This window comes from Lolium rigidum, chromosome 6 (assembly GCF_022539505.1).
Source record: "Lolium rigidum isolate FL_2022 chromosome 6, APGP_CSIRO_Lrig_0.1, whole genome shotgun sequence".
NCBI lineage: Eukaryota > Viridiplantae > Streptophyta > Magnoliopsida > Poales > Poaceae > Lolium > Lolium rigidum.
In genome coordinates, this window is record NC_061513.1 from 59,479,802 (window position 1) to 59,500,071 (window position 20,270).

Below are 20,270 nucleotides of genomic sequence, written 5' to 3' on the forward strand. Positions count from 1 at the left end.
CTCGTAAGATCAGGCGGCCGCACGGCACGAAGATCACGCATGCGTCGTTATCCAACCTCCCTAGTGCCTATAAAAGGCACACACCCATATGGAGGAAGAGGGGGGCTGACCAGCAAGACGCACGGAGAAGAAACGCCCGGCTGGAGACGAAGAGACGGACAACACCATTCACACCGGAGCTCTCGCACCTGGAGATCAAGACGCCCAGCTAGCACCTTCCAGCGCTGCACTACACGGAGGCAAGCCAGACCTAGCACCTCCCAGCGCTGCACTACACGGAGGCAAGCCACACCCACCAATCCATCACAAAACCAATCTACAAAATCGCGACCCATCAGCACCCACGTACGGCCTAAACACCACACACACATACACTCATCGATCAAGATCAGGAGCAACCATGGAGGAGAAGATGATGGTTCCAACGGTGAGAATCATGGTTGAATATCTCTCTCTCTCTTCCTCTCTCTCTCTCTTCGACATATGTAATTATGCATGCTGCACCATGATACTCAAAGCTGGCGTCCGACCCACCGACCCGGGCACGGACAATGGCGACGACATCTGCCGGCGTGCAATCCGACGCCATCTTCACCCATGCCGAAGACAACAACATCGTGGACTGCCGGCGTGTGTAACCCGACGACATCCTCATCTCTGCGAACAACGTCCAAGGCGACGATGTCATGGTGGCGGGGCTGCCGGCGTCCTATATGGGATGACTCTCCGTGTGTTAGCTAGCTGGGCCTCTTCCCTGCATCCTGGAACGAGCAGAGCATGGACAAGGACTCTCCATGTAGGATCCCCAACCGCAGCTGGAACTTAGCCAAAAGAATTCGACTACCCATTAGCGCGAGCCCTCCTAATCCCGCCCGATGCGTGGACGCCCTCGCCCTACGCGACCGGCGCCCTAAGCCAGGCGCGGCCTTGCATCCCCAACGCCGCCGCCCTAGGACGCCGCCCTGCATCTTCAATGTCGCGCCGCCCGTTCACCCGACGCGAGGACGCCTCTGCCTGAATCGAGGACGCCGGCGCCCTGCACCACTGCTCCTCGAAGTCAGACTACCTCTGAAGGTATCTGACCCTGCACCACTTCCATTCCTCTATGTAGGTATCAATGGACAACTTTATTATCGTGGTGCTCTTACTGAATTTTCTGTACGTGCTCGACATGCAAACTATCCCGCGTCTGTATCTTTTTAAGCTGGCCAGCCTTTGATTCTATTAGATTCCCACTAGAACTACTTCAGCTTGTTTACAAAATATAGGTGTCAATGGACCTGCTGTATACCAATCTGCAATATATTGTCTTCTACTCCTAACATGAATTGAAAAAACTCTAAACCAGGAAGAACCAGAGACCAATGAAGCACCAGTTCGCTGTGATAAAAGCTAACCATCCTACTAAATTTCAGTGTGAAGACACCCAGCTAAATGCTGAATAATATCTAATAGCCTGATATCGAAGTAAATAAATGGTAATCCTCATGAGCAAGTCCCAACAGGCACGACTAATTTATTGTAAGGTGTTACCTTTCTGACTTACTCGTCTACACTCTTCCAAAATTAACAGCCAAATCCCAGATTCAAAAACAAAGGACACATGTACACTGTGTGTGCTCTTGCAATTTTCGGAAACAAAGAATTGTTTAGTTTTTGGTGCAAAGAAAAGAAGACAAGGATGACAGGTTACAGAAAAACAACTACACAAAATTTTGCTCTTTTATGCAATACTGCTAGCAATGCAATTAATTCATACACTACAGACTGCAATGTAACCACATTCAGACACAATGCATTCACTGTATGGGCACCATTAAGATTAACTGACTATCAGATTTCAGTATATAACTTTCTTGTTTTTACAAGCAGATAAACTATCTTGTTTTTTTATTACTTCAGAGGATGAAAGGACTACATACAAGGATAAAACTGAACTACGTTGAACAAGAACTAGCAGCAACAAAAGGGCGGGAGAGTGCATTGCAAGAACGGCTATTGAAGGAGCTCGACGGGTATCAGGAACGATACCGAGATCAAGTCAAGAAGAGAGGGGAACTTGAGGTGTAAAAATCTTTCCCTTTGGCAAATGAATTCCGTTTTGTTGTTGTGATAATAACCTGGTCACGTAGTCACATTTTAGTGTGCTTTGCCATATCGTTGTTTATCAATTGACATGACCGATGATAGGTTTGCTTGTCCTGCAGGTTCAACTCAATAAAGAGAATGATTCTCGAATTAGTGCCGAAACATCAGCAGCATCTGCGAAGGAGTCGGTGAAGGAGTTGGAACGGACTTTGAAGAAATTGTCAGAAAGTTCAGAAAGGGAGAAGAAAGCCCTTAAGAAGGAACTTTCATATATGCAAGACGACTCAAAACTATGCATCGCTAAACTGAATGCCGAGGTTTGTGTTCTTACTCTTGTGAACATCGGTTTTTCACTGCATGTTAGCTTATCTGTCTGAACATGCCTGGTCATAGCTGGAGAGAATGAGTCTGAGGGCCCAAAACTCTGAGAAGGAAGCAAAGATGTTAACTGAGCAGTTGGAGGACTTGAAGAAATTATACGAGGTAATTTAAGTTATTGATTGACGTGCTGATCAATATTTCCCACTCCTTTCCCTGCTGTGAGAGTTCTCATCAGATGCAAATACTCGTGCCCATTTGTTTTACATTTTGGTACGGCAGATAGAGTGATTAACATTTCATGTTCTTGGTCAGTGTCTTCGCGAAAAGAACGAAAGAGAGCACAGGTTATTGGATTCTGGTGCTCTGTCTGTTCAGCGTAATCCAACTGATGATCAGAAGTTAATAAAGCTTTTGCAAGAGGAGCTCCGAAACTATGTGAGCATTTAGCCTTGAAAAGTTGAATTTTCCTTGATGACAGTTGATGTTATGTGAATATTTGATGGGATGCTTCTTTCATTTACTCTTTGATAAGGAAAGTAAATCTTATGAATGTCATAAAAATATGTAACCTATCAGTGTTTCGCATCTATTGTAAGCTTACATCATTCTTAGAACTAATCACTGATCCAGGATACATGTAGGGAGAGTTCTTGCTGTCTTACGTGGCTCTCTGAGTTGCCAAAAAAGTAAAAAAGGGCTCAATCTATGTAGGAAGCTGTAATTTTAGCACAGATGTTTGTTTGATTGGATGACTTCTTTCATGGGTCGCTACACCACCTGAAACATTTTGTTAGTGCATGATGTAATTTTGTCACGGGTTTTCAATAATAATCTGCCATGCAATTTTCCAAAATAAATAAAGTCCTTTACCTATATGATTTCTACACATCCAGGAAAAAGAAGTGCATGAAGCTAGAAGGCTAAAATATGTCCACACAAATGTTGAGCTGCTAAGTGAAAAGCTTTTGGAGGAGCAGGGACGAAGGGAACGGTCCGAAACCGAATTATCTAAGCTGCGAGAAATCGAAGCGAAAGCACATAAGTTGGAGCTGGAATTAGCGTCATGTACATCATTACTTAGCAACATACTTGATGTGTCTTCTTACAGCAACTTTGCAGATTTGCAACGGTATATGTCCATTATCACTTTGACAAAAGAAAAAAATGCTTATATAGTTCATTGTTATTAAAAACTATTCAGATTACTATCTTCTCCTATGATCGTACTATTGATAAATTTGATATAACTTTTGCTCAAAACATAAGAGAAAGAATGGTGCTGTTGGCAAGGAGGTACCATTTTGTACTCCTGTCCCATTAAGACTTATACTGTTCTTTGAACTGTTAAACAGGCAAGCATTGACAGACTTGAATAAACTTGGTGAAGTAACATCACGTTTGAAAGAATTGGAGGTTACGTTAGAATTTGCTGAGATCAGCAAGCAACGTGCAGAAGGTGAAGCTACCCTTGCCAAAGAGAGAGCAGAAAGTGCTAGCAGGGAGGTGAAGCGGCTTGAACTTCTGGTATTGTTTTGCTGTCCCCTGTCACATGTAGGATTAAACTGAGACCTATGTTTCCCTTTTTTCCGTCTATAACGCATACCATAAGTACACTTGTAGTCCCATGTTCCCATAGCATTTTTGCTGCGTAAGCTATCTTAAGAAATACTTGCGGTGAAGAATCTTCTGTATATTTACATTGATTGTTCATCCATTTATAGGTCAAGAATTCACATTAGCATGCTTTACTTTCCCCTTTGTGACTTGTTTCTTCTGAACAGCTTACTGCAGTCAGTGAAGAAAGATATAGATTACGAAAAGACCATACCATGTTATCTAGCCAAAAATCTAGGGACGGAGATGACACATCATTTAAGGTTAGTAACTTTTCTATTCTTAATATTGGAGGGTATGTGCCATTATAACTTTCTTAATTTATAATACCTCTTCCGATTAATAATGCAGAAAATGGAACCAGATCTATCTCAAATGGAAAAGGTAGTAAGAGAACTAGAGAGCTCTCTACACGAGCAGAGAACACTAATTAGTCAAAAAAATGCAGAGCTCAATCTGAAGAATGAAAAGTTGAGCATTGAAGCAAGAAAAGCAAAATCTTTGGAGCGTGAGGGAGATCAACTGCGCTCTCAGGTGGCATTACTCGAGTCAAAGGTACGGATGTAGATCAATTTTTAATAGCGAGTGGCCAATCTAGCTTCTCTCTTCAGCAGACCTAAGCTACTAGCTGTGCGGGCTTCTGTCATATGCTGCCTTGTAAACAAATCACGAGTTAACAATTGCTATGTTCCTTTGAACTTCAATGAAGCAGACTATTTTCTTCATATGTGTTATCTTTTGTAGTACGGTGAAAGTTTTAACTAGGCATGTCATCTTGCTCCAACAGCATAACTAGCTGTGGGTGAAATTATTGTCAAGCTTCATGCACTAGCCAATGCAGCCAAAACTCCGAACTGATGGAAAGGGCTAGCCAATCCACTTATATATCTCAACAATATATATCTCAACACCTCTCCTCATGTGTGACCGGAAGAAGAGAAGAGGAGGTCAACACGTGCAAAGCAGAATGGCACACGTATGAATGATCGTATACACGGCGGACATAGGGGTGGGTAAATATTGCGAGGACCAGGACTCGAACTCGAGACCCTGGGCTCTGATACCATCACTACGGGAGAATTGCCGTACGCCGACGGCCAGGCGATGTGCCGACGGCCAAATGTCGGGGCCGTCGGCACAGTAGCCTCCGGAGCGCGGCGACGAGGATGACCGTCGGCGTTAATTTGGCCGTCGGTACGAGCTGGAGGTGCCGACGGTCACCGTCGGCACAGCTTCGGCCGTCGGCACAGACCAGTCTGGCCGTCGGCACAACATTTTTTTCCTTTTTTTTCCACTACAGAACTGTGCCGACGGTTAAACCGTCGGCATAGCTTTTTCCTATTTCTCAACGGCAGTCTTCAAAAAAGCATAACTTAATCATTCTAACTGAGAAAAATAAGTATAATATATCAAATTTTGCAGAAAAACAAGATCTATCATAGAAAAATATCAAAAATAGAATATTTCAAATACCTAAATAAATTTTCTTATAAATGAGCTATAATGATCGAGGTTTCATGTCTTTCACACACGCCAAAAATGAAAAAATGGTCGCTCGTGGGTCGGATTAGAAATCCGCGTCCGGGGTATTGCTTACCATCCTAGGGCCCACACACGTGCCAAATATGACCTCGTTTCGGCAAATTATGCCATGTCGAGGCCGTTTCCCACCCCATTTCCCCTGAAATGCATAGAACTCCGGACGTGATAGCTCTTTTCGTGAAGGTTTTCCAAAATAATTCTCACATCCCAGTTTTGACAAACGGAATAGTTACTATGACATATAAAATGACGCCACGCAGCTCCGTGAGATTTTTTGACTTCGTTCAAATTGCCATCTGGCCAAAACAGCCCCCCAGGACATGCGGAATCGCCGCACCGGGCGTGCGGGTGCACCCATTCGCGAAAAAACTAAACGGACAAAAATTAGCATATATAATGATGCATCGTAGAACTAAAAACATTTTTTTCGGAATTTCTGGAGCGACGGATAGTTGAGCCCTAGTTTAAATCCGGTTAGTTTCCAGCGGATTCGGCGGGACACCGCCGAAAGCCGCATGAGTTCCCAAAAAGCTAATGCGTGCACATGTCATGTGATAGGTGGTGCGTAGGTGGTCTACTATCATCGCACGGAGGTTTCACATCATACTAAAATGCGCCCCATGTAGCTGCTTCACAAATAAAAACCGTTTGGGCACGCTAAAAATGAAAAGATGGTCGCCCGTGGGTCGGATTAGAAATCCGCACCCCTGGTCTCGCTTTCCATCCTAGGGCCCACACACGTGCCAAATATGACCTTGTTTCGGGAAACTATTCCATGCCAAGGCCGTTTTCCACCTCATTTCCCCTGAAATCCATAGAACTCAGGACATGATAGCCCTTTTCGTGAAGGGTTTTTCAAAATAATTGCCGTATCCCAGTTTTGACAAATGGAATAGTTACCATGACATATAAAATGACACCACGCGGATCCGTGAGATTTTTTAATTTCGTTCAAATTGCCATCTGGCCAAAACAGGACCCCCGGGACATGCGGTATCGCCATACCGGGCGTGTGGGTGCACCCATTCGCGAACAAACTAAACGGACAAAAATTAGCACATATAATAATGCATCGTAGAACTAAAAACATTTTTTCCATAATTTCTGGAGTGGCGGATAGTTGAGCCCTAGTTCAAATCCGGTCAGTTTCCAGCGGAATCGGCGGGACACCGCCGAAAGCCGCATGGATTCTCAAATAGCTAACGTGTGTACATGTCATGTGATAGGTGGTGCGTAGGTGGTCTACTATCATCGCACGGAGGTTTCACGTCATACTAAAATACGCCCCATGTAGCTGCTTCACAAATAAAAACCGTTTGGGCACGCTAAAAATGAAAATATGGTCGCCCATGGGTCGGATTAGAAATCCGCGTCCAGGGCCTTGCTTCCCATCCTAGGACCCACACACGTGCCAAATATGTCATATTTGTATTCCTCTTATTTTTCTGATCAATTTAGACATATTATTTGCCAAATTCATATTTACTGATATTAATTATTCCATATTAAATAAAAAGACAAAAATTAAATCATTTAATTGTTTTTCAAATTCTATATTATTATTATTTATATATATTCATTGTTGTTTACTTAAGTAATTGTTTCGAATTAAAAAATATAGAGATGTGGCGGCACGGTCAAAGGGTTAATATGATTGATATGGTAGTATTAACAACAAGGGCGTCATTTCTTTCATGGAAGCATTGTGAAAGATTAACAAGTAAAAAAGAATAAGAAGAAAATTGAAAAAAATAAAAAATATATTTTTTCAAAAAAAATATTTTAAATCTTTTTTCAAAAGAAATGGAAAATTTTGAAATACTATGCCGACGGTATAACCGTCGGCACAACAATCTATGCCGACGGCCAGTCTGTGCCGACGGTGATCGGGCAGTCCCCGACCAGAACTATACCGACGACGCTACGCCGACGGTCACCGTCGGCACAGCCTATGCCGACGGCCTTCCTTGCTGTGCCGACGGCTGGCGGCCGTCGGCAGACTGGAGCTCCCCCGTAGTGATGTCAAGCTTCATGCATACATGTTATCAGAGCTTGACATGGTATCAGAGCTTGACATGGTATCAGAGCCCTGGGTCTCGAGTTCGAGTCCTGGTTCTCGCAATATTTACCCACCCCTATGTCCGCCGCGTATACGATCATTCATACGTGTGCTATTCTGCTTTCCACGTGTTGACCTCCTCTTTTCTTCTTCCGGTCACACGTGAGGAGGGGTGTTGAGATATATATTGTTGAGATATATAAGTGGATATCCTAACCCTTTCCATCAGTTCGGACTTTTGATTGCGTTGGCTAGTGCATTAAGCTTGACAATTATGAGTTACACCATGAAGTATAATAGTTTATCTTACAATTATATGCTCTGTGTTGTATGCTTCTATGTCTTCTTTGGTGTCATATTTGACAGCTGGGTCATGGAGATTACTCTGCCTCAAGCACAAAAGTACTTCGTATGGTAAATACTCTTGCCGTGGATAGTGAAGCAAAGCAGACAATAGAAACACTGCAAGCTGAGTTAAAGAAAACAAAAGAGAGGCTGCAGGCAATCGAAGAACTAAAAGGACAAGCTGGTAAGTAATCTTATGAATTACTTTTACTATTCATGAACTCAACATATTGTTTGCATGTTTGACTTTCTTGTATGCTCCAGCTTTTCAGTTCGACATTCCGCATGGGAATTATTATCTAATTATTAGTTTCAGCTTCTTTCCTGAGTAAATTTGCACATTCTACAATTTCTGATAGCCTATTCTTTGACTTAGTTGCATTTATAACGAGGATAGACATCTGCATTTTCTGCCGGATGACTCCATTGCTAATATCCTGTGCTTCATATGTTCAAGCTCTGAGAGGCCTTGTCTGGTTTTTCTTTGAATGCATTTATAACTTGGATATTTACTTTACTTGCAGATGATGGAACTGTAGTAGATGTAAATGTTGCTGAAAAGTTAGCACAGCTTAAAAATCAAGTTGCCACACTAGAGAAACGTGAAGAAAGGTAATCTAGTTTATTAGTTCATATCTGTTATAAGCTTTACATATACTGATTTGTTGGAGATGACCTTATACCTGCTTGGAAACAGATATAAGGCAGTATTTTCTGAGAGGATCTCAGTCTTCCGAAAGGCTTGCTGCTCGCTTTTTGGCTATAAGGTATTTATAATATTACAAAGTTGACCGTGGGGTCAATTCTTTCAATCTTTTCTGTTAGCCATCTGGATCTCAAGAAGTAATGCGTACCTGTGCAGTAGCCCTAGAACTCTCTTTTAGCAGCCGAGACATCTTACTTTTCAGCTACTTGTAGTAACAGTATTTTTTGCATGCACTGTTCCAAGTCGACTGTTCTCCAGTTGTGAGCTTCTCTTCATATCCTGCTTTTGAGAGTGAGGCTTAAAAGAGTCATGCATTTATGAGAAATAAGGAACAAAAAGTCCAGTTTGCATCCCTTGGTTATCTTCAGAGTCTAACTTCCAGGCCCAACTTCAAAGCTGTAGATCTCATATGCCAGTTAAAAAGCTCCCAAATCCTCCCATCTCTTGCATGATGATATGTTCAATTGCTTACACATATTAAATTATCAAGCCAACGTAATCTCATAGCAAATATGACGCTTTGCCACCATTCTCATTTTTTGCGGCTTCCAATTTTTTCTTGGTACTTGGTTCTTAAGTCACACTCGGCCGTTAAAACATCATTTTCTTATTTTTTGGATTTTTAGATAATGATGAATGATGAGCAGCAGTCAAATGGGATCCACGTAACACGATTTACGCTGCAATCAGTATATGCCCAAAGCGATGATGAAAAACTTGAGTTTGTCTATGAATCAGGAAGCACCAATATCGTGGTAGGTTTATTTCATTGATGAAATGTTCTTTTGTATAGTTTAAAGGAACATTTGTTTGACAGCACTAAAAAATACAGGTCAATGGCTACACGTCTCAACAAGAGATTGCTCAGCAGGTATCCGACTGATTCATTGCATTGGAATGTTTCTTTTCTGAGTTATTGTACCAATAACATGTACTCCCTCCGTCCCAAAATATAAGGCATCTAAGGACTGGTCAAAAGTCAAACTTTACTAACTTTGATCAAATATTTAGAAAAATATATTTACATCTACAATATCGAATGAACATATTAAGAAAATATATTTTATGGTGAATCTATTCATGTTGATTCAGTAGTGTAAATGTTTATATTTTTATGCATAAACTTGATCAAATTAAAAAACGTTGACTTTTGACTAATCCTTAGATGCCTTACATTTTGGGACGGAGGGAGTAGCGTTTTTACTGTTGTAAGAGCTAGTATGAGGCTTAACTGACTTGGTCCAGTTGACGTCTAGATTTTAAGTGTTAGTACTGACTAAATTGCACATTGAAGTATGCTATCTAATACAAATTACTGTGCAATCAACTAGGCTAGGTGATTAGATAGATATAGTTCTCCTGAAAAATATTGGAAAACATTGCAATTCAGTCAAGGTGTGTCTTGTGTTATTGAGTAAGGAACGGAGCTATTTGTGACATTGCATATGGAATATTTGGTCTTGTTGCTTGACCTAGTCACATAGTTACGGTGAAGTTAGCACTCCTGCAAAGTAAAGGAAACTCTGGAACGTTGTATAGTTTCATGCTGAGCCAAAGCTGGATTAACCGCTTGTAATGATCTAACCATACTTTGCAGGTCGAGATTTTCATAAGAAAGATGAATTCCATCCCGGCCTTCACTGCTAACCTGACAATGGAATCCTTTAATAAGAGAAGTATATGTTGAGGACAAAATGAGTGAGAAATCATATTCCTGCATTATGTTTGAAGGTATGATGTGTTACCAGTAGATGAAAAAGAGTATTGTATCTCTCTCCAGAAACTCAAGGCTTATGTTTAATCTTTCCGTTCTTGCAGCTTGTCATGAAATTTTAATGATTGGCAGAACAGATTCGTTGTCTGGCGGGCTCCCTAAACCCAATATCTGCAGCTATGTTGGGATTAGAAGTTGAGTTGAAGGTTGTTCCTGGCGCATGGTACTATCATATGGATTCCATTTGAGTTCCAGCACTGTATATACCGGCACATAAACTGTAATCTAGGACTGAAAGCTTGCTGGGTTTTGTGAAGTAGCAACTTGGGAATACCACAAATATATTCTCTGGGGGAGAGCGCATCGTATGTACTGTTGAGTTACCATGCAAATAACGGCCGTTCTTAGGTGCAAATTGACTTCTACTTCAGTTGGTTTGGAATTGAGCTGTGTTTATCGATCACATGCTACGATTAACCACGGGTGCTTTTGCGATACGTTTGTTGAGCAGACTCTGTAACTCTTTTTGTGACTCATCAAAGCACGGCGATTCTTTTTCAGCCTGACCTTTGACTCGATCACAATTCTCAAAGCACTGCAATTTCGTTCTCTACTGAAAGCACAGCTATCTTCAGTTTCTTGTGCTCCAACCAACACCGGCATGAGGCGCCTCACGCAATCTCCTTTTCTACTGCGTTGAACATATGGTATTACCCAGCCGTGCCTGTACGTCAGTACATCACCACAACGTAAAACATATGCTTCGACCATGCAAATGAATATATATAGGTTGACAACTGTAACGTAAGTCCGTACTCTCTCCGTCCACAAATAAATGTACATGTGGATTGATAGAGAAGAGAAAATTAATGAGCCCATATCATTCAAACCCTCCTGTTCCTCTTCGGCCGCTGCCCCATAGATCGATTCCCCCTCCTCCGGTCGACTTGGCCGGCGTCAGGAGGAGTGGGGAACCCGATCTATGTGTGGAGTTTTCAATAAAAATAGTATTTTCAGTAAATTATGATAGGATTCTTGTAGTCGTTTTCTTGTTGGTTTTCCCTCAATGGTGATGGCATCGTCTGCAAGAAGTGATCTTCGGGCTTTCGTTCGACGACGAGATCTCCTTCCCGGCGTTAATGGTGTTGTTGAAAGATTACAATCTGCTAGGTATGGGCATTCAGATCTTGCTTCGCCAGTTCGATATTGGATCTTTTGTCCTTGTTGCCGCGAGGAGGATTATCCTTGCAGTTTTTGTCCCGGCTGCTACGTCCTCGACAACGGTGATTCGTACTGTCGGCTCTCCATCGACAACGACAAATTTAGTCGGTTGTTATTCCCTGACATACTAGTGTTGGTACTCTTAGCGATGTTGAATGACTGCTTTAATGGTTGCGTGCGTGCATGCAGCCTTGGCATTGCGGCTCAAAAAATTATGGGAGAATTTTCAGTATTTACAGGTCTATGGTTCGTTACCTATCTTTGGCTGCCTTCAGAAGAGCACAAGATTGTGTTCTGGAAGAAAAAAGAATTTGAAAACTTCGTATATTTGTTACTATCTTTTAGATTTTATTTTGTTATCGTTGGAGTCAGTTTATGTATCTCTACCATGCACTATTTGTTAGTATGAATATATGTGGTATTGATTATCATTTTTTTGTACATGTGGGTTTTTCAAGATAAATTATGAAGTGGAGTGAGAAATACATTAGAAAGATGGAAATCAACATCTAAGTTCTCTTTAATTGTTTCACTTCCAATAAGCTAAGTGGATGCAAAAAAACAAAGAGCAATTATTGCTACTTTAAAGTGCACTAAGAGGATAGAAATACACTCTTTTATAGATAAAGTTTGAAATTAAATGTTCACTTATTTAAGGATGGAGGGAGTATTTCCTTGCCGTGCGGTGGCGGTAGCCGACCAAGACAAGGCGTTTTTGCCCAAAATTCCGTACTATTACTAATCAATATTTTGGCTAAACTATTCTTTATCCATATGTTGGTCAACGTTGGCTAAAAAAATGAACTAAAATTGGTAGTGAAGCATTGACAAGCTAAAAAGTTAGCAACTATCCAAACAACAATCAATTTTTATTGGCAGGATAATCTTTTGGTGGCAGTCCAAACACACGGTTAATTACCGCACCAGCGAGTGAGCCAGCCAGCCAGTCTCGTCCTCACGCGCTCGGCATGAGGGGCGCCTCACGCAAACTGGCCTTCCGAACTGAACCCCCTCGCGGTGCAACCGCAACCGCATGCGCCCGGGGACCGGCAGATGACCGGCGTTTTCCATCACGCGCCGGCCGGCACATAAGTCACCTCGTTCCGCAGGTGCCCGATCAAGAAGCCACCCATTTCCTTCCTTTCTCATACGCGTATGTACGCGTTCGGGTAGCTTCTGGGCTTCTGGCAACCAAGATTGGCCAATGATGGTGCGTGTCCGTGCGATCCTGATGATCGATGGTAGCTTCCTAGCTATGGTGAAACTAACTGTGCGTCTGATGTATCGATGGTGTAGGCGCAGCCGCAGCTGGAGAAGAAGCTGCTGCCGCGGGGCAGGGCGCCGCTGACGGGGAAGGCCGTGGCCGCGCTCTGCGTGGCGAGCTTCGTCGTGGGGTTGCTGCTCAGCGGCCGGGTGTCGCTTCTGCCGTCGGGCAAGGTGAAGACGGATTCTGCTTCTGGATGCGACGACGACCGTGTAAGTGCATATGCCCGAGCATCGATCAAATTGAGCCAACTCGCGCGATCTTCATAATTCTTGGCGCGCGTGCATATATCTATTTAAAAATATATCTATTTCTATGTGCTAACTCCATCACATGCTCGCTCTCAACTGAATCTTTCAGAAGCTGGGGGAGAGCCATGATCCCAAGGGCATCATGAACGAGGTGTCCAGGACGCACCACGCGATTCGGTGAGCATATTTCTTCTTCCTCTAACCAGTTCATGCAGTGTTCATCGTGCGATACACATGTGGCCCATGTGAATCGCGCGTTGCGCGCGAGCGGCGGTGGTCTGATGAGTGTCCGTGCGTGGATGCTTCACTACAGGTCACTGGATAAGGCGGTGTCTTCGCTGGAGATGGAGCTGGCCGTGGAGCGCGCGAGGAGCGGCGTTGCCGGCGGCGCCGGCGCCGGCGTATCGTCCAGGGTCCCGCAGAAGGCCTTGGTCGTGATCGGCATCAACACGGCCTTCAGCAGCAAGAAGCGCCGCGACTCCCTCCGCGAGACCTGGGTCCCCACAGGTAACCGACTTTTATACATGCACCTGTCACCGGCGTAACGCAACAGATTCTCACCATAGGTCGCACTTGCAGGGGAGAAGCTGAGGAGGCTGGAAAAGGAGAAGGGGATCGTGATCCGGTTCGTGATCGGGCGGAGCGGGACGACGGCGGGCGGTGGGCCGGCAGACCGCGCCATCGACGCGGAGGAGGCGGAGAACAAGGACTTCATGCGGCTGGAGGACCACGTGGAGGGCTACCACGAGCTGTCCTCCAAGACCAGGATCTACTTCGCCACCGCCGTCGCCACCTGGGACGCCGACTTCTACGTCAAGGTCGACGACGACGTCCACGTCAACCTCGGTACGCCCACCTGGACTGGAACTGGACAGCCGTTGCATGCCATGTCATGCATTCTTTTGTTAATTTCCTGATGGATCGAGTTTGCCCATTAATTCGTGATCTTATTATCTGCAGGGATGCTGACAAGTAGACTGGCCAAGTACAGGGCGCGACCAAGGGTGTACGTCGGCTGCATGAAGTCCGGGCCTGTTCTCTCACAGAGGTAATCATGCGTGAATGACTGAATGCCAATATGAGCATGCATTTATGTACACTGCTGATTCCTCGACGTCCATCATGTTCTGGCTCGCAGAGGAGTCAAGTACCACGAGCCGGAGTACTGGAAATTCGGGGACGTCGGCAACAAGTACTTCCGTCACGCCACCGGCCAGATCTACGCCGTCTCCAAGGACCTCGCCGCCTACATCTCCGTCAACCAGTAAGCTCTAAACACTTGTGTCTCTTCGCTTGAATCCTTCTTAATTGTCGCGTGATACCGATCCGATGATGTTTTTTTCCCAGGCCGATCCTGCACAGGTACGCGAACGAGGACGTCTCTCTGGGCGCGTGGCTGATCGGGCTGGAGGTGGAGCACGTCGACGACCGGAGCATGTGCTGCGCGACGCCTCCAGGTCTGGCTAACAACTCATCTTGTCACCTTTGTACAGATGCACAGCATGATCAACTACATACAGTGTTCAACTTTATTTCATCTTCTTTTGCCCATCAGCGGCCGTGCGTTTTGTAGACTGCGAGTGGAAGAAGCGAGCGGGGAACGTGTGCGCGGCGTCCTTCGATTGGTCATGCAGCGGGGTCTGCAGGTCCGTGGACAGGATGAAGCTCATCCACAACGCCTGCGGCGAAGGCCAAGAGGCAGTCTGGAGCGCCGCCGCGATGTGATCGATCGGCACATCCATCGGCCGGATGCACCGGCCGTAGTCTAGCTAGAGCTTGGTTTTGAACTCGGATTTGTGAGGCGGACGGGAGATGATACATCAATCGATTTATTCCTTGTGAACTCTGAACTTGTGTATGGATGGAATGTGCGAGTGACACCTCTTAACTTGTGTGTGCAAGTTGTTCGTCCATATGCTGCTTGGGTTAGTGAAGAAGTTTCTTGGATGTGGGCTCTCAATCTTAGTAGCGTTCCAAGGGAGCTGGGCAGTCCGAATGTTGCAGCTGTTCGTTTAGGACAACTTTCTTTTTGGGAAAGCCAACATGGTTACTTTCGTTAAATCCGCAAGATAGATTGACAGAACAGAGACTAAGAAGTTAGGAGGTTCCTCATGCTAGGCGACTGACATAGGCTCTTCTGAATGTCTAGCTAGACTATCTTCCTCAAGATCGGCTTTCCTAGGACAATGAGAAAATTAAACTGTTACAAAATTCTGGTAAAAAGAGGAACATTCTTCATAAATTGTTGCTGCTGGTCCCATAGAATTTCCCCCATTTTGCATCTCCTCGATCACGTCAAGTCAATCAGAATTAGCTTCGCCCATTTTTCAGAATCACGACATATCCCAACCTCTGCATCAAAGCGATGCATATGACTTCTTTATTATTTTATTGAGAATAGTATCATATTTAACTAATTTAAGGATCAACTAGGATCGATACAATCATCAACAGCCAAAAAAATTCAAAAGGAGATGCCAACGATACATCAAAATTTAATTCTATGATCATGCCGCCACCCACACCGCCTGTAGAAATCTTGTGCAACCATCTCCAGTCAGTTGACCCAGACTCCATGGCATCCCGCTACTCTCCTGATTGGAGATAGTACCATGCACGAATCTAGTGAATAACCAATGGGATAACCTGCAAGAAGGATTGAGATTTAGACTTGTTAAAAACAAAATCATTTCGCACATGCCAGATAGCCCACATGGTGGCACAAACTCCCACTCTAATCTGAAATAAATCATTTTTGACAATACCGCTTAACCAATTCCCAAAAAGATTGTAACATTAGCAGGAGGAGATAAACTGAAAGTCATATATATTATTCGCCATACAATTTTTGCAAGTGGACATGCAAACACCAAGTGGTGTATGGATTCATCTTTATCACAGTTCCTTGCCAGTTTCTCTTAGCAAGGTTGTATTTTGTTAAAATTTCTCTCCGGTGAAGAAACTACATGAAGATCTTAATCTTTAAAGGAACTTTCATTTTTCAAATATGTTTTCAAAGGTACTTAGTTTGGTCTTCTAAAAGATCTAAATACATTGATTTTAGAGTAAAACTACCCGAGGTAGTACAAATCCAAATAAAAGTATCATTATGATCAGAAAGTTGCACATGCATGAGGCGTTCAACTATTTGTAACCATTGCGCTCACTTGTTGGGTGTCAATGTTCTTCGAAAAGTTACAATTAACGACCTATGTACCAGAATATCAACCACAAAAACTTGTTTTCTATTGACTATATTGAACAGAGAGGAGTATTGGTCAGATAAAGGATCATCTCCTAACCAGCAATCTTCCCAAAATCTAGTATTAACACTGCACCTAATCGTACTGCTAGTATTAGGCCGTTGTGAAGGGCACGAGCCTTCGTAGTGGACGCGTCTGAGGAATTTCATTTAGGACAACTTTAATCAAAACGATCCCTATTTTTTTCTTCTAAATAACCAAAATTTTAGTCAAAGGGTTGTTACTCGTTAATCATAGAGAATTTCCACGTCTAAGGGGCTGGTTGGATGCCACAACCTTTTAAATCGGTTTCGCAAATGCCCCCGACTCAAGTTATAGCTTATTGTGAGGTAAAAGGTGGCCCTCTGCTATTTGATTAGAAGAAAAAATCTTACACGAACCCCACTCCCAAAGACGTGTGCGGAAGGCGGAAAGAAAAAATCACTTCGCCCTATATTTGAGGAAATCGGTGGAAGCTTACTCCAGTTGCTCTATCTCATCCAGAATGAGCCGAACAACATCTAACACCCTCCTATTTCTCTCCTTCCAGACACCCCAATTAATATATGTGATGATCCCACTAGCTTAGTGTTTCTCCTTCTTCGGGAAATTGGCAATGTTGGATTGTCACCATCCATCGAAATTGTGACTCCCGTTGTGGCCACCATCATCACTAGAAGGCGGCCGCCATCGTCACTAGAAGGCTGCAAGATGAAAGCACAAACTCTTGTACCGGGTGTAAGAACGTACTTGTGGTACAGGGGTGTTACATCGTCTCCGGGTGGATGAAAGATAGCTTGCAAAATGGGTCATGAGTCCAACCAGGTAAAACAAGGTTGTTAGGGGGCCAACCATGCAATGATGCAAAGCAAGGTTGTAACCCGTTTTGATCTTCCTATGCGCCACAAGCCATGGAAGGAATCGACATTTTAGCTCAGTGTGCGGTCTCTAATTTTTCTTGGCATTGAAGCCGCATGACCATCCATGAAGTGACATCGGTATGCAGATGACACCGAATAGATCCCTCATACCGTACATCTCCAAGTAATTATATCCATCTACGATAGAAACTACACTTGTTGCATGAGTAGCCTTTACCTTTATCAAGTACTAAAACATTATCTAACACTCATATTTTTTTTTGCTATGTGGATGGATATTCAGAATTCTCTCAATTTCCCGTTCATGGAGATGATCATAAAAAGATAATTTTTACCTATCATTTTGGTTCTTTTGCTTATATAAGAATGCCTTTGATTTATGTAATGCACCTGCTACCTTTTCAAAAAACACATGAGTACTATGTTTATCAATTATTGTGAAAAGATCATGGAGGTGTTTATGAATGATTTCTCTCTATATGTTATTTCTTTTCATAATTGTCTCTACCATCTTAGCTAAGTTTTGCAACATTTTGAATATCAACATCTTGTGTTGAATTGGATTTTTTCCACTTAATGGTTAATGAAGGTATTCTTCTTGGTCAGAGGAATTTAAGTGGACAAAGCAAATATTGACGCAATCAAGAAATTTCCATAGCCATAGATATACGAGATATTATAAGAGATCTTTTGTCATGTCGTTTTTAGCCGGTGGCTCATTAAATGTTTTTGTAAATATCTAGGTCTCTTACCAAACTTTTACAAAAAGAGGTGTCTTTCTCTTTCCATGAAGAGTATGTTGATATATTTTAGACTTTAAATAAAACCCCCTGTTACCACCTCTATTATTGAACCATCTTTATAGGGGTTTGCACTTGCCTCCTCAACATGCAAGGTTTTTTTTGTAATTTCCCTCTTCTATATAAAAAGGTAGTGCTTTTACCGGTTGCTCGGTAAATATTATTCAACCTCGTGACTGGATGCTAGTGATTATGCAATGTTGTTCTTTGTCATCGAGTTAACAAGAAACTAAAAGTTATTTGTTATGATAGCAAAATACTTGATGTGGCTAAAACAAATTATGCTACTACCAGAAACAAATTTTTTGCTACTATCTTTGCTTATGATAAATTTAGTTCTCAATTCTGAATTCCAAAGTCACTATTCGTACTGACCATTCATGACTTAAATATATTATGGAGAAGAAAGATGTTAATCCCGTGCTTATCAGGTTGGCACTTTTAATTAAAAAAATGTTTTGCATATTCTTGATAGGAAAGGTGAATATAATCTTGTAGCTTGGAGGTGATCGTTTGTTTAATGTTTATAATGGAAAATATTCCATATGATCCCATTTCTACTAATGGTTGTTTTCCCAATGAGAAATTAGCTAGTCTTAGAATTTCATCTCTTCGGTTTGTTGATTATGTTAATCATATTGTTAGAAAAGTGATCCCTCCTCATTTTAGTTATGAACAAAAGAAAAGTTTTTCTATTATTTGAGGAAATACTTTTGGGATGGTCATTTCTTGTACAAGAAATGAGTTGATGGTATTATTAGAAGTCGTGTACAACATGACCCAATTTTGAGAAAGCGGCATTGTCGTGCTTATAGAGAGCATTATGATTGACAAAAGAACTACCAATAAGGTATTACAATCTAACTTTTATTGGCCACATAATTATTGATAAGCGTCAACAAATGCATATAAATTGTTTTATAGCCATAGAACTTGTTGATGTACGGGGTTTTGATTTTATGGGACCCTTTCAAACTTTGAATGGGTATACTCACATTTTGATTTGAGTGTATTATGTTACTGAGTGGCCCGATGGAGGTCATTCCACCAAAATTCTTGACCACATGGTGACACAAGAAAATGTATTATTCTAACGGATGTCCTTGCATGTGACTCCTTTCAAGGGGCATGAGACCTTGACCACATATTTTGCCAAAAGATCTACAAGGGACGGCCTCTATGACATCCACTTCCCTAGATCTTGTGGTTGCACCGCCTGATGTTTATTGTTGCCCTTCCACCCTATTTTTACTCCTTGATGCTCTGCCTTCGGCAAATTTATTTTCTTTATCAAACTTTCAACGTTCTCCATATCATTAAGGACCAAATTCATTGAGTTAAACTTGGTTTGGTGTATTAAGATCATGAACCCTAGCAATTTGGGGTATATGGTGGTGGGATTTGGGAATCAACCAAAAATAGATATTGATACATGGAACAAGGAAATACACACAACACTACAAAACCCTATATCAGATCTGGCTCACATACGCATGAGGTCAGATGACGGGTGAAGACGAAGGGGGACGGGTGCACCGGTAGTTATATACCAAAATCCAAAGCAAGCAAGCGAGAACATGTAGTGATGCAAGTGGACCAAGGTTAAGGTACCCTCTAGCCTCTTCAGTTAAAAACTAAACGAAGTTTTTTTTAGATGTGTCATCATTTTAGTTCAGTTTTTTGCACCAAAGATGGTAAATGATATCCTAATATTGATCCACTTGCATCTATACGAACATGTGAACAAGAAAAATGAGCAATTGAGCATGGACTGCCGAAACCCTAGGTGGCCACTAAAATCGCTGAGAGAAAGGACAAAACCATTACACAATGGACAGAACACTATAACATTATAAAATCTTGCACGCATTCTCTATATAAGAATTATTGGTGCAATGATCTTGGGCATTGGATAATGGATATCCAATTATCGGAACCCACAATGTAATTGTACCAAGGATAGAACTACCGAAAGACAATCGGAAAGAACACTACTCGCTCTGATTCTAAATACTTGTCTTGGATTCAATGAATCTATACATTTTGTAGTATATTTTAACTAAGACAAGCTTAGAATACAATAAAGCGTTGGCATCACCCTTGTTAGGGCATCTCCAGCGGGCCGACGCATTTTGGACGCCCAAAATGTCCGCGTGCCTCTGTTTGCGTCGATCTGTGAACGCGAAAATGGTCATGCGTCTGTTTGCATCGGGGTGGCTCCA

General features: G+C 42.6%; 1 pseudogene; it reads left to right on the forward strand.

Moving 5' to 3' along the window:
* Nucleotides 1-551: 551 nt before the first annotated feature.
* On the forward strand, nucleotides 552-14,850 carry LOC124662667 (annotated as a pseudogene).
* The last annotated feature ends 5,420 nt before the right edge of the window (nucleotides 14,851-20,270 follow it).